This window comes from Hippopotamus amphibius, chromosome 13, assembly GCF_030028045.1.
Source record: "Hippopotamus amphibius kiboko isolate mHipAmp2 chromosome 13, mHipAmp2.hap2, whole genome shotgun sequence".
In the NCBI taxonomy this organism is placed as follows: Eukaryota; Metazoa; Chordata; class Mammalia; order Artiodactyla; family Hippopotamidae; genus Hippopotamus; species Hippopotamus amphibius.
The window spans coordinates 22,761,270-22,776,612 of NC_080198.1; positions in this window are offsets into that span (position 1 = coordinate 22,761,270).

Here is a 15,343-nt window from a genome sequence, read left to right on the forward strand (position 1 = left end):
TTTGAAAAAGGAGGATGGTGCTGTTGGTGGGTCCAAAAAATATGTATGATGGTCAGGGTAGCAGATATTCAGAGTCAGGGAGAAAATCATTTATCCAGTGTCATCATTCTGCCTGGGTCATCTTTTAAAGTTTCATGAGCATCAGTCCCAAATCTGAAAAGAAAAAATTCTTTTCTCACAAAGATCACAGGTTTGTTCTATGACTTGTAAATATTGGGAGGTGTGTGTTAGATGGTTAGTAAAATCAGACAGACTTATTAGACACTTAAATTCTTTGGGGGACTATGATGACCCTTTCACTTATGCTTTGCTTTGCCTTGCCTCTTTGCAAAATCCAGAAAACTCTGAGAGCTTCATGATAATAAGACATCGCAAACATAACCTCATATCACCCTCAAGTGAAAATTAACCAGACCCTTACAATTCATTTTTATTGTCAATCATACTTGACAGTTAAGAAACTTTAAAGCCATATTCAGTGCTGTTTACATTGTATACTGTATGTTTAACAAACTAGGAAAGACTTTCCTTACATTTTCAGGTTTTTTGTTCTTTCAGTGTTCATCATAGTTATTATCTGGTTAAAGGACGATTCTATGATGAATATCTTGCTTTTAGGTAGTCGCCCTTGGTCTCTGCCCATTTATTAGTCTTTCCAGTGACTGTGATGTTACTAACATCCTTACAGTAACTTTTTTTTTTGCTTAAACAGATGGTTAGTTTCTGTTACTTGCCACCAGAACTTCTGCTTAGTACATTATCTATTCTGCCTGGTATTGGAGTTGTTTGTGTTTGTGTATATCTCCCCAAGGTGACTCTAATGTCTTTCAGGATGAGTTGACAATCTCTGGCATTTGTAATAATGCCTATCACAGAGCCTCACATACTAGGATAGTTAAAACTGTGGATTCTGGAGCCACATCACCTTGATTAAAATTCTAGCTTCTCCCTTTACGAATTCCATGACCTTGGGGAAGCTAACAAGCTTTCTAGGTTTTGGTTTCCTTGTGTAAACTTAAGAGCACCTACCTGTTTTAATGCTTAAAACAGGACCTGGCACATAGAAAGTGTTTCATAAGTATTAGCTCTTATTAGTATAACAAATTACATTTTATTATCTTATTTCTTATTACTTCATGTTATTTTCATATTATATCTATGATATTATAGACTATTATATATTAAGCATATAATATACAAACTATATATAATATATATTATATAAATTGTATATTATATTTATCATAGTAATATTATAATATAGTTATTAAAAGTATACAAGAAAATGTTTAACTGAGTTTGTTTTTTTCTGAAATTGTACTTCCAGTGGACGCTATGAGGTTATTTGTTTCTAAGAAAAGTTTTCTTCTTACCCTTGGTTTTTTAACATCTACGCTAAAAAGCTTCCCTTTGGAGGAAGTAATAATTTTTAATATGCAGATTATTCAAATACCAGTAGGGAGTTTTTCATAATATGCTAAATTTCTCTGCCTCTACTCAAGTAGTCTTCACCTAATTGAAGTGTTGTTGCATTTTTTTCTTAATGTCATGATATTTTTCATGAAGACTGCATTTCATCTGCCTGCATGTAATGCTTCCCTGGACCAGCTGCATTTTCCATGAAGTTGTAAGAACTGTGAAGTCATCTCTTCATCCAGACCCCTTTTACTTCATCTTAGTGTGGCACCTGACACAGATTATTCCATTCTTCTTGCATTTCTGAAGGACTGTCTGCTTTTCTTCAGCAGACCCATAAGTCAGTTTGATTCCTGTATCTGAGCTCTCTAACAGCTGGCTTTGTTTTCACCATGCTTCTTTCCTGGTGTTGCATGGAATTCTTTTGAACTTCACTCCCCCCTGTTCTTAGTGCTGATGTCAGAAATTTTGTTGAGAAGTTTGCATCCTTGGATGGAAGTGCTAATACCTCAATTATAATATCATCAAAATGTCAGCTAGGGATTGATTTTGTTTTTATTTTTTATGTTTGGAAATTCCTGGTCCCCAAAAGAGTCTCACTTACTAACTGCTGTAGTAAAGTAGAATCAATTCATCTGTTTAGCAGTTAGTTATTAATTTGGGACTTAAAATGGGTAGAATTTGCTCAGAATGTTGACCTGACTCAGAGATGAATTTGGCACACCCACCCATGTTGTAGAAGCAAACAGTCTCAGAGGGTGAAATTCTCGACAGAAAATCAATGCTCCTCTTTCGTTCATACTCACTGTACCTGTCCTTATTGGGTACAAATACGGTGAATTTCCCACAGACCTCTGAGGACAAAAGAATGGCAGAAAGGGTGGAAGAAGTGAGAAGACAGATGTAAGGGGAAAAGGTTGGGTTAAGCATTACCTGCTACCTCAGTGTTATAGAAGGCTTCTCATCAATTTCACGGATAAGGAAGTAAGAGCTCAGAGAAGCCTGGTACCACTTCCATGGTCACACAGCCAGAATGAGCCAGAGCCATTTGCTGGCCTGGGAAACCTGTGCTCTTCCCCTCATCAACCACACTGTACCACAAACAGGGAATAGAGGGTGATGGGTGACAAACCAGGGCAATGAGCTGTTCTCTGTAGTCGAAAGACCCCTTATTGCCTTTGTTCCAGAATCTGAGAAGGGAAGTAAAATCAAAGAAGAGCAGTTGAATGATTTTAACTCATATTAATTGTCCCTACCTAATTAGAGGGTGTTTGGTACAGTCTCTTAAATTTCAAAATGTATCTATCCATCTTCCCAGCCAGCTTACACCTTGGTATCTACCCTAGAGGAATACCTGCTTAAGGGTTGAAAAAAGCATGTACATTAATTGTTGGATTTTATGTAATGTGCAGAAATTGAAAATAACACAAATGTTCATTGATAATGGAATAATTAAATTCTGCCAGATCTATACTATTAAATGCTATACCAATAAGGTAGATCTATACAGGTAGAACTAAAAAGATCTTCAGGATACACTAAGTGAAGAAAAAATCAAGTAGTGGGAACATGCATGTAGAATGATCACATGTATGTAAAAAAGTAAATAAAATTCTGTATTTCAGAAAAGGGAGTGATAAGTTAGAGGAAAATAATATTCCCAAATTTGGTAGAGAGCAAACACAGATAGCTTCATGTGGAGGTGATATTGGAATTGAAGCTTGGAGCGTGGCGAAAGGTAGAGTTATAAGAATTTATCCAGAACCATCTAGCTAAACAAGGGGGTTGAGCCAAGATATGCACCCAGTTCTGAGTCTGGAGCTGCTGCTTTTAACTAAGATTCCTCTCTCAATATAAATTCTAAGAAGTGAATATAAGATATAGGTAAAACTCACATACATAGGTAGAGGATATGTATATGCTTTCACTAAGTATTTACCTTGTGTCAGGTACCCTACTAGAGGTTGTGTGGAATATCCCAATGAATTAGAGTTCCTGGCCTTAATAGCTTGAGGTCTAGTAGGGAAAACAATATGTATTTATAAACGTTTTAAATAAATGAAAGTTAACCAGACCCTAAAACAAAACCAGAGGGAAATTCAGAAGAAGAATTCATGAGCCAAGAGGAGAGAAAGATATTTGTAGCTGTGGAGGCTGGAAGCTGTACCAGGTAAAATGTGTTAAGATACAAGAAGCAGAAAACTGAATTACCAGTAACTTAAACCATAAGGTTTAATTTCTTAGCAAGAAGTCTGAAGCTGGCTGTTCCTAAGCTGATTTAGCATCTCAGTAATGTCCTCAAGGACGTAGGTTCTTCCTGTCCTCTTCAGTAATGCTTCATCTTTGGGCTTGTCACATCATTAGCCAGCGTGGTAGCCACAGCTCCAAGCATCTCAACCACATTCAAGGGCAGGAAGCAGGAGGTAGCCAGGGCAGCACAGAAAAGACAGAGAATTTTAATGAGGATAGTCATTTTGCATCTCTGAACAAACTTTTCCCCCGATGCCGTCTCCAGAGATTTCTTCTTATAGTTTATTGTCCAGAATTGGATCACAAGCCCCCCAACCCCCTTGGCCCAAGGGATGCTCCAAGAGTATGATTCTGGTTTTTCTACTCTCTATCATGGAATGCTGGCTAGAAATAAAAAGCTTCATGGTACTGAGGAGCATCTGAGAATATCTGCCACAGCAGGTTTCATGGAGGAAGCAGTACTTGGTTTGGATCTGAAACAAGGATGAAAAGAACATTTATTGCATTGTCTATCAAACATCACTTTTCTAAGACTTGTCCCTCTCCAGCTCCAAGTGGGAGTTACTAAGATCATGCAATATGTTCCTGTCTTCCAGGAATGCCTCGTAATAGATGTCATAGGTACTGCCAAATTGGTCTTTGTTTTGTTTGTTCTTCTCAAGCAGCATTTCTATCTTTCTTCCTTTTATTGGAGCTAACTGTGTAAGCATAGTACTCCTGCTTGGCTGTTAGTCTGATTGTTATTTAATTCTCTGTGCTCAGTTTCCAGCATCAGTCAAGATCCCAATTATTTTATCAGAAGGAATTTAACGGAAAGTATTTTAACCATGTGTAAGAAAACCAACAGGGCAAAAACGGGACACTAGGGTATCACAGAGGTAGTAACTGCAGGAAGCTTGCCACCACTCCAAATGTTGGGGAACAAAGAAGTTGCGGTGCCTGTGGTGCTGGTATCTCTGAGAGAGTTTAATGCACCTGTTTCTGGTAATAGAAAAAACCTGGAACCAGCTCTTGCTACCAGAACCAATAGACTCTGCCAAGTTTAAAACCCATTGCTCGAGAGATGCTGAGGGCAGCAGCAAGGAAAACTGGCAGAAGCAAGTCCCTTCTCCCTCTTCCATCCTTCCAGCTCCCTCTAGCACCCCCTATTTGTGAACCTAACAGCTGCTGTTAAATCAGACGTGGGCCTTGCAGAGTTCCAACCCCAGCATCACGTAGCAGAGTATAGAAGATTTGGAGCTAAAACACGTTAATAACCAGCACATCATTTTATTATTGTTTTTATCACATCCTTATTAAGTAGAGGGAATAATAGAACCTACCTCATAGTATTATTTTGAGGTTTATGTGAGGCAGAACATGAGAAGTGATTAGCAGGGTGCCTACCACCTACTAGACACTTAGGAAGTATTAGTGGACGTTATTACTACTTATTCAAGAAGTATTTTTTATGTACCTGTTTTCAGATATAAGGTCTGAAAATACAGTGATGACTCAGATAGACAAGTTGCCTGTGGCATCCCCATGCTAGTGAGTAGTGGCTCATAATAAATAAGATCATTTCAGAAAGTGGTACTTGGTGTAGAGATAAGACAGTCCTGCAGTTGAGAGTTACAGCGAATAAAATAACTAAGATTCAATGATCAGCAGTTAAGAAAATGAAAAGACAAGCCACATACAGGGAGAAAGTATTTATAAAACTCATTATGTGATAAAGAACTTATATCCAGAGTATAGAAACTTAATCATAAGAAAACAAGTAATTCATTTTTTTAAGTGGGCGAAAGATTTGCACAGTACATCAGAGAAGATATGTAGATGGCAAATAGCACATGTAAAGATGCTCAGGATGAAAAGGAGACCATTAGTTATTAGTGAAATGAAAATTAAAACCACAATGAGATTCTACCTTTTTTTTTTAAAACTGACAATACTGCTCTTGAGGATACAGAACAATAGGAACTCTCATTTACTGCTGATGGGAATGAAAAAATGGCATAATCACTTTGGTACTTCAGCAGTTTCTTATGAAATTAAACATAAACTAACCTTATTACCCAGCAAACCCATTCCTAGATGTTTACTCTAGAGAAGTAAAAGTTTAGACTTACACAAAAACCTGTATGTAAATAAATATGTTATATTCTTTTGTTTTATTCATAGTGATTACAAATTCATAATATTCATAAAATTGGAAGTAATCCCTAATTTTCTTTAACTGGTGAATGGATAAACAAGCTGTGATATATCCATACAGTAGAATATTATTCAGCAACAAAAGGAACTATGTACTATACCTGCAACAATGTGGATGCATCTCAAATCCATTATGATAATGAATGAAGTCAGATTCAAAAGGCTGTATTCTTTTTTTTTAATAAATTTATTTATTTTTGGCTGCATTGAGTCTTCATTGCTGCACACGGGGTTTCTGTAGTGGCAAACAGGGGCTACTCTTCATTGCAGTACATAGGCTTCTCATTTCAGTGGCTTCTCTTGTTGTGGAACATGGGCTCTAGGCCCACAGGCTTCAGTAGTTGCAGCATGTAGGCTCAATAGTTGTGGCTCACAGGCTCTAGAGCACAGGATCAGTACTTGTGGCACACAAACTTAGTTGCTCTGCGGCATGTGGGATCCTCCTGGAGTAGGGCTCAAACCCATGTCTCTTGCAGTGGCAGGTGGATTCTTAAGTACTGTGCCACCAGGGAAGTCCAAAAGGCTGTACTCTGTATGATTTTGTTATGATGACATTCCAGAAAAGGCAAAGCTGGAGGGACAAACAAAAGAGCAGTGGTTGCCAGGGGTTGAGAAGGGGGATAATGGTTGACTCCAAAGAGGCAAGATGGAATTTTGGGGGGTGAAGGAACTGTGCTATATCTTGACTGTGTTGATGATTACATGACTATGCATTTGTCAAAACTCATAGAATTGTACATTAAAAAGGATAAATTTTGCTATATAACAATGCCGTAGACTGAATGTCCCCGCTCCCCCCAAAAATTGATATGTCGAAACCTAATCCCCCAATGTGATGTACTTAGAGGTAAGACTTTGGGGAGATGATTGAGTCATGAGGGTGGAGACCTCATGAGTAGCATTAGTGCCCTTTTAAAAGAGGCTGTAGAGAACCTCTAAGCAGAGGTAACAGCAAGGACAAATCCTCTGGACAGAAGGAAGCAAGGCCTGTGAGGCTGGAAGAATAGAGTCATAAACCATGAAAAGAGCTCCATCTCAGAGGCCCTGTTCAGTAGGGCTACAAGGTTTGGCTAAATAAATAAATAACTGGACTGTTAAATTAGAATTTCAGGTAAGCAATAAGTCACTTTTAGTATATCATATGTAATATTTGGGACATACTTACACTAAAAAATATTGTTTCCTGAAATTCAAATTTGACTGGGGGTCTTGTTTTTAATCTGGCAGCTCTTCACCTGGGACATGATAAGGATTTGGGATTTTCTTCTGTCTACAGTGAGAAACCAATGGTAGGGTTTTACGAGGCACAATGGGATGATGTATGTTTTACTAAGATCATTCTGGTTATTGTGGAGAATGGATTATAAAGAGGCAAAGCTATGACTCTTGCAATGGTCCAAGAAAGAGAAGATGGTGGCCTAGTCTAGGTAGCAGTGGCGACTGAGAAAAGTAGATGGGCTGGGGACATATACTCTAGAGATAAAGATCTAAGGATTTGTTATAGATTATGTATGGGGGGAAGGAGGGAAAGGGGAAAGAAGAAAATTAAGGATGTTACTAGATTTTGGCACTGGGCATATTCAGCAACTGGACAAATTCTTTTTTCTTTGTCCACTATCTAATAATAGCAAAGACTTAAGTAGTGTTGACAGTGGGCCATGCTCACTTCTAAGCATTGTACATATATGAACTCATTTAATATTAACTTATTTAATCCTCACTATGATTTAGGCACTTGAAAGTTACAGGAAGATTTATCCCCATTTTACAGATGAGAAAACTAAGGCACTAAAAGTTAAAGTAGTATGCTCAAGATCAGGCAGATAATAAGTTGCAGAGCTGGGTTTCTAATGCAAGCAGCCTGGCTTGAGTCCATGCTGTCAGTTGCTATGCTCTGCTCTCTCTTCTGCTATTGAGCACATAATAGATATTCAGTAAAAATTGTTGAATCAATGAATGAATGAATGCGTGAATGGAAAGATGGGTTCCCACACGTCTTATGTTGATTTTTATACAGGGTGGCCATAATGTCTTTATGCATGCCAGGTAGATGTTATCTGTATGCTTTTCTCCATTCTTCGAAGTTTAATTTTCCCTCCATTCTTCTGGACATCATCTCATATGTTGATGTTGGAAGTCATTAAAAGAGTTCCTGGGAGGTGTTTTTAGGATTTAAACTGTTACTGAGTAGAGTCAAGAAACACTCTTTCCTACTGCCCCAAGCAGATTACACGTGGTTAAGTCTGAACTCCAAGGCGGCCACGTTGTATCAAATTCACATCAGTCTCTATCACCAACTGAATTGGTCCTCCAGGTAGTCTCTAACTCACAGAGTATAATGTGCAGGTGTACCATCTCATACTGAGGGACTTAGTACATCCAGCAGGAGGTAATCTAAGCATGGTGGTTAAGGCTGCCACCTGGGTAGTCAGAGAGACATACATTCAAATAATGACTCTGCTCTGTGGACTAAAGCAAGTAACTAAACTTCTTTGTGCTTAGCTTCCTCATCCATGAAATGGGAATAGTACCAGTGCCTGTTTCATAGGATGATTGAGAGGACTGAGAAAAGAATGCTTTTACCAGTACCTGACTGAATAAAACACCAAATCAAAGTTGGCATCCATTATTTTTATATCTAATCCTCACTAAGGATAAAGCTAATCATACCAGGCCCACTTGAAGTATCCAAAGCTACAGAATAAGTTCCTTGCCTGGAATTTGCCTTGCTTCTAACAGTCCAACTGTAAGAACTGTGAACATGAAGAAGGATCCCTGAGATAGTTCTTATTACTTTCCATCTTCCCTTGTCTTCAGAAGCCCTGCCATGGAATCCTTCCCACCTCTCAAAACAAATGGACAAGTGTTCATTTGGAGGTATTTAATGATCTTCACAAAATCTCTCAGGCCTCTTATGGCCCTGGGTTAGATGCCATCTTGGCTTCAGGGCAAGTGCACACTCAAGAATTCGTAACTTGACTGCTACTCCAAGCACCAAATGAATCCACATTTCCCATTCAGTTCACCAAATGTGTAAGTGTATTGAATGCGACTAATTGAAGAATATTCAGATATTAAATGCCAAGCAAGGACAGAGAGTGGGGTGTATAGGGTTGTTTTATTACTGAGAGATGGTGGCATCTGGGTGGCAAAACCACCACACAAAACAAAACAGCTGCCCAAGGAGACCTGTCTCAGTATTTTGCTTGCACAAATTGGTGGCACATAAATTCTTTTTTATGGCAACATTATTGAGGAAAATAATCCCCAAGAGCATGCTGTATCCAACAAAAAAATAATTCTTTATGAAATAGGTGAACTTACTCTTAAGAAAATCCTCTGTATCTAAATGCATGCCCTTAAAATAGGTGAAAACTAGGGATGTTTATTCAGTTGACGAAAGGAACTTTTTAGTTTCAAAGCAAACTTTTACCTGGAACTTGTTAGAGTGAGAGCTACTGAAACATATTTAAAATGTTACGTGACTCACATGAGGTTTTCCCCTTTACATCCTGCCTTTTACACAGACCAGCTCAATCACCTTTTCTGTGTGAACAGTTGTCCTGCTTTGCAAAATAAGGAGTTTAAGATAAATAATTTCAGAGTCTCATCTCTAGGAGCAGAATCCTCTGTTTATGGGACTGGAGAGTAGTTTGATACATTAATTCATTTTATTCTATAAATATACATTTTTCCTTTACTCTTTCCCTCCTTTAAGAAGATGGCAGGTTCTGGGCTTCTGAGCATGCAACAGAATTTGGTGGCAAAGCAGAAAGGAGAACAATCCTGTCTTTTTGAGGGCAGAGGCAAAGGAGATGGGGGTTGAGGATAGCCCTGGAGAGGCATGCAGGGAAGAGTGCTGTGGTCAGCAGGAACAAGGATCAGGGTTCAGCTTCCTGGCAAAGCCCCAAGAAAATGGCGGGATCCCAGAGAAACATGGCTCAGTGAAGCATCTCAGGCAGCCCAGCAAATGAGCCTTATTTCCCAAGCTTCGTGCTGAAGCAGCCACAAGCTTTAGAACCAGTCTCTGTGGATGGTGATAGTGGTATCCCCAAGGCCACCTCTGTGGTCTGACAGCCAGAAAGCACCCCCATCATACCACCTTTGACATGGAGTTAGACCCTAGAAATCAAGAGTGAGGAATCTCCACAGTGACTGAGATTAAGATTCCCACCAGCGTGGCAGGATAAGGGCTCAAAATCAGAAATAAATCGGCTTAGTTATATAAAGAAATGTGATGTTTCAGGAACACCAAATATAGAGACTGCTTTCACATTCACCTTATGTCTGTATCACAATATTTACACTCTTTCATTCTTTTGAAATCTCCATTAAATTCCCCCCTGGTTTTGTCCAATCCTTTTATTTCTCCTCTTTTCAAAACTATACATGTTGCATGGAGGAATGTTGAAATGATTCCCTCCAGGGCGTATCTTCTGCTCTTTATCTGAGAACTCAAGGGTTTACAAAACACTACGGGGCCCTGATAGATGCTGCTGTCTGGGAGACATTTGGCAACCATGACTCCTTGTTGGGTTGAAAAGGCACCATTAGAGAGAGCTGTTAGAACTCCATGCATCAACAAAAGCTTTGTGACTGTCTGGCTGTGTGAGAAAATCAGTTTGGGTCTCTGAGCCTCCATTCTTAGAATGAAGTGGTGTAGTAGAGGAAGCAGGAATGAGTCATATCCAGATTGCCTGTGAATGGCTGGGTAGCCTGTGCCTTCCTCAAGTGCAGCCCCACCATGCACTCATACCTGGTGCTCTGGGACATTGTCGTGTCTGCCTTTTCCTCACCCACGTAAGGAAGCGACATGAGCTACCCCAGCCCTCATTGTAGCTGCATAATCCAGTTTGGATATTTTGTGATTCCAGTTTGCTAAGCCTTTTCCTTTAAAGGATTTTGCTTCTAGCAGTCTTTCTGGGAAAAAAACTTTCATAAATATTTTCCTTTTCCCTTCAAAAGCACTTTTAAATATATATATTTATATATATTTAAATATATATATGTGTAGATAGATAGATGGATTTAATAATAAGAAAGTTTTTACCATGTTAGCCACAACCTCCAAGAAACCCAAAAATATCTGCAAAAATTTTTTTCACCTGAATTGATATGACAAGTGAACCGAAAAGTTTTGTCCAGCTAGTATGGAAAGTAATCCTTGTTCAGACCTCTGGTGAGCAGGGCTAAAGGGAAACCAAGAAGGCAGGGGACTTTCAGGTCCAGCTAACATTTCTCCAGGAGGGTACTGTTGTAGTTCTGTTTCTGGAAACCACACTGACTGTACCGAATTCTGAGGCTGGGGAGGAGGTGCTGTTGTTGCCTCCCTCCTCTGTGGCTTGGGGAAACAGCTCTGAAGTTGTAGCAACTGGGCCCAGCTGGGATTTGTCAGAAGTCCTGCATTCACCCATGACCCAGTCATTGCTGAGCTCTCAGTGGGGAAGGCAGGCAGCGAACACCTCCTGGAGAGATCATATCTTGTTCCCTGCTTGGCCCTGGAAGGCAGACACCAGGCTTCAATGATGTCTTTGTTATCAGCTCAGGCAGGGACATCTGTGTTACAGCACCTCTGCACCCCCATCTCCACAGCCCAGGACCTGGGATCCCCTTATGGAAGGCACACGGGGACTCGGGAGGGGCCTGAGAGGAAAGGGCCCTTCCCCTGTGCCACTGTGCCGGACAGTCAGGATGCCTAAGGGTCTCCCTCGCTCTGCCGAGCCCTCCTCACTCTCCCCGGCTCCCGGCTGGGAGCGCACACCATGGGGTACATTTTCTGTTTTCTGGCTGCAGCTACATGAGGCAGTTGAATTAGAGTCATAATTGTAATTTAATTTCTCCAAACTCAGAGCTATTTTCTTTCCAAATATGTCAGGGGCCAGGAAACGTTCAAAGAACTAGGGAAACCATTCCAAATTCAGAAAGGTTAAAGAGGAAGAAAAGTCAGAGGGTGAATACTACTACTAAAATAATCTTTCATAATAATTATCATATCTCGTGTACAATGTATTATATACCTTCACATAGCATGAAATATGTATTCTTATATATATGATAATATATAGTGATAATCTCATAGATGTGTTATATGTCGTATATAAAATGTAACATGACAATATTCAAAATGTTCAAAAATAATTTTAATAATGTTAAAAAATTATTAAATGGAGGACTATTCCAAAATCAGAAAGTTTTAAGAGGAACAGGAGATGGGGTAAAATAATAATTTTTTTTTTTCTTTTTAAATCTGAGGAAATGATCTTCCAGTATTTGTTTTTTTTTTTTATTATTTTTATTTTTAATTTTTTTGGCACACGGGCTTAGTTGCTCTGTGGCATGTGGGATCTTCCTGGAGCTGGGATCGAACCCGTGACCTCTGCATTGTCAGGTGGACTCTTAACCACTGCGCCACCTAGGAAGCCCTAATAATTTTTTTATAATTTTTTTATTATAATTTATTTTAACACAGTTACATGTACATTCTGTATCAATTATTTTATATGATTCTGTAATATATGCTATAAATATAACTGCATATTATTATTGACATTATTATTATTAAAAATAATATTTGTTGGTTTTTATCAGGCACTGTGCTAAACACTTTAAAGGCATTGTATGACTTAATTTTTATAATAACTCTATGATGTAGATAGTGTGGTATTTTTCTCCTTTTTTAAAATTACACTTTTATTGAGATATAATTCACATACCATACAATTTACCCATTTAAAGTATATAACTCAGTTTTTTTTAGTTTATTCAGAGTTTGCGACCATAACACAATCAATGTTAGAACATTTTCATCATCCCAGAAGGAAACTCCATACCCATGACAAGTCACTCCCCATTCCCTCCTCCCACCAGCCCAATCTACTTTTGTCTCTATAAATTTGCTTTTTCTGGACATTTCTTATAAAAGGAATCATCATATACGGTCTTTCACGACTGGCTTTTTTTCACTGAGCCTAATGTTTTCAAAGTTCATCCACATTGGAGCATGTATCAATACTTTACTCCTTTTTATGACTGACTAGTATTCCATTGTATGGATATACCACCTTCATTTATCCATTCATCAGTTGATAGACATTTGGGCTGCTTCTACTTTTGGGCTATTATGAATAATTCTGGATACTCATGTGCAAGTTTTTGTGTGTGGATGTATGCTTTCACTTCTCTTGGAGGTACTCTGTTTTTACTGCATTGTAAAGATGAAGAAACTGAGGTACAGAGATCTTAAGTAACTTGCCCAAGGTCATACATACTGGTTAAGGCTCTGAGACTCAGTCAGTTCTATCTGATGCTCTTAGCTACTCTGCTCTGTTGCCCTCAAGTTTATCAAAGGTTAATACGTGGAGGGTGGGGATTCATATCCCTCAAGGCCTCTGGAAAGACGCTGAAAAGAGGCACAGCAGAAAGAGTTTCTGTGCAAGCCGAGGATGAACTTTCTCCCGTTAAGGCTGGTTAGTTAAGCCTGGGAGTGATTGCCAAGGAAGGGTGGATTCCCCTTTTGAGATGAAGGATCCTCTCTGGGGGTCTTTAAGACATAGCAGGGATGGATTCCTCACTCCTGGGAATGGGGTTTGGCTCAAGGCTGTCCAAATGGCAGCCCTCATTCTGCATCTGGTGTCCAAATGGTGTGAGAGGAGCCAGGCTCCAATTCAGGTCTTCCTCACCCCTTCTCAGCCCTGACTTTACCCCAGCCACCCCAGCCTCTTTCCAAACCCCTGTGCCACAGAGTAGGACCCCCCAGACCTCCTCCTTGTCCATCCCAAGCCTTGACTTACCCCTCCCTCTGGCTCTCACTTGGGTGTCTGCAGAGGGAGCTGGCCGAGGCCAGCATAACTAGGGCTGGAGTTGGGTGGGGAGAAAGGTGATGAAGTTCAGGGAGGGACAGAGATGGGGTGGGGGGGTGGGAGCGCAGAGGAGCCATTTCAGAACACCCAGGGCAGGGCAGGGCGTGGAGGGCAGGATCCACAAAGTCTCCCCAGGGGAGGTGATGTTACTCAGAGCACGTGGATGTAAAATGAGACCTCTGTGACTGTGTGGCTTATGGAGCCACTGTCATTAGAAATATTTCTATAGAATATGGGTTTTCTTCTTAATCTTACCAAAGAACAGATCCTGAATTCTGGAATTGTTATTGTACCAGTCATAGGAAAAACCAAATCCATAGGCTCTTTTGGGGAGGCTTTAGTTATGAAAGGTAGTAGAAACAGTTTCAGTTTTAAAGTCAGAGGCAGAATTTGTTCCTCAGTAGCTATGTGACCCTGAACAATTTTCTTAACCTTTCAGAGCTTCACTTGTTTTTGTGTACAAAATGCGAATAAACAGCAAGACCAACCTTGCACAGTTATTGGCAAGATTAAATGAAAATGTGCACTGTTGGCCAGTATATATTCTTAGCAAACACACTTCTGCAGGATATTGTAATGTGGAAGCAAAGAGGCAGATAATTTAGGGGAGCAGTGGCTTAAACAGAGCTAAACAGGTTCTGTTTAGCTAAACAGAACTAAACAGTTTCGAGAACTACTTTTCAGAGCATTTAATATACTGACCTGCATTAATAATATCTAAGAAGAACCACTCTCTCTTGCATTTCGCAAATTTATTTAACCACAGCAATTTTTGGATCTGAAATTCAGGGTAGAGGTTACAAACTGGTGGTCCATGGGTCAGATCTGGCTAACAGATGTAGAATTTTTTGGGCCAGTGCAGTGTTGCTTTTAAAAGTTTCCTGTATTTAAGTATAGTGAGATTTCATGTATAGATAGGAAGACTGCACATAAAAATTAACTTGTAAGCTTCTCTTGAAAAATCTAAGGATTGGGTGCCATTTCCACATGGTAAATTTCCACATTTCACACTTGGTGGGAAATTGGATGGGCAGAGCTCTGCGGCAGTTTCCTACTTTAGTTGTGGCGTGTGCTCTCCACTGAGCCCACGGCCCCCGAAGCATCCCAGTTTGCGACCCCTGAGAGTCTGTTGCTTCTCTCATGCTGAGATGAGGAATGTCAAATGGTGAGTTTTATCCATATGCCCCTTCATTTGCAAATTGCTAGACATCTGCTTATTAATAATATCCATGATTTACTGAATGATGTAATATGTACATTAAAAAGCATAAACCAAGAATCATTTAACAGAATGAGATTAAAATCAATATCAATCAGGAGTTTTACTCTCCACCTTTCACTCTGTGGAGGCCCCTGAGGCAGCTCCTCATACAGAATCAGCACCTGGTTGGAGCGCACGACTTAACAACTCTTACCTGTCATTATTGGTTGATGGGATATGAAGATGTCTAAGTTCCCTGTTAAAGAAAGCTGAACACGGAACCACCATCCCTGTAGCCGACACTGAGCTAAATGTTTTGTGTATCTGAGCTCTTCCATCCTTACAAGGAGATTTTGAATTAGTGCTATTTTGCTTTTACTTGGCCCTTGAAGGTTATTTTTTACTTTCTTTTAACTTTTCA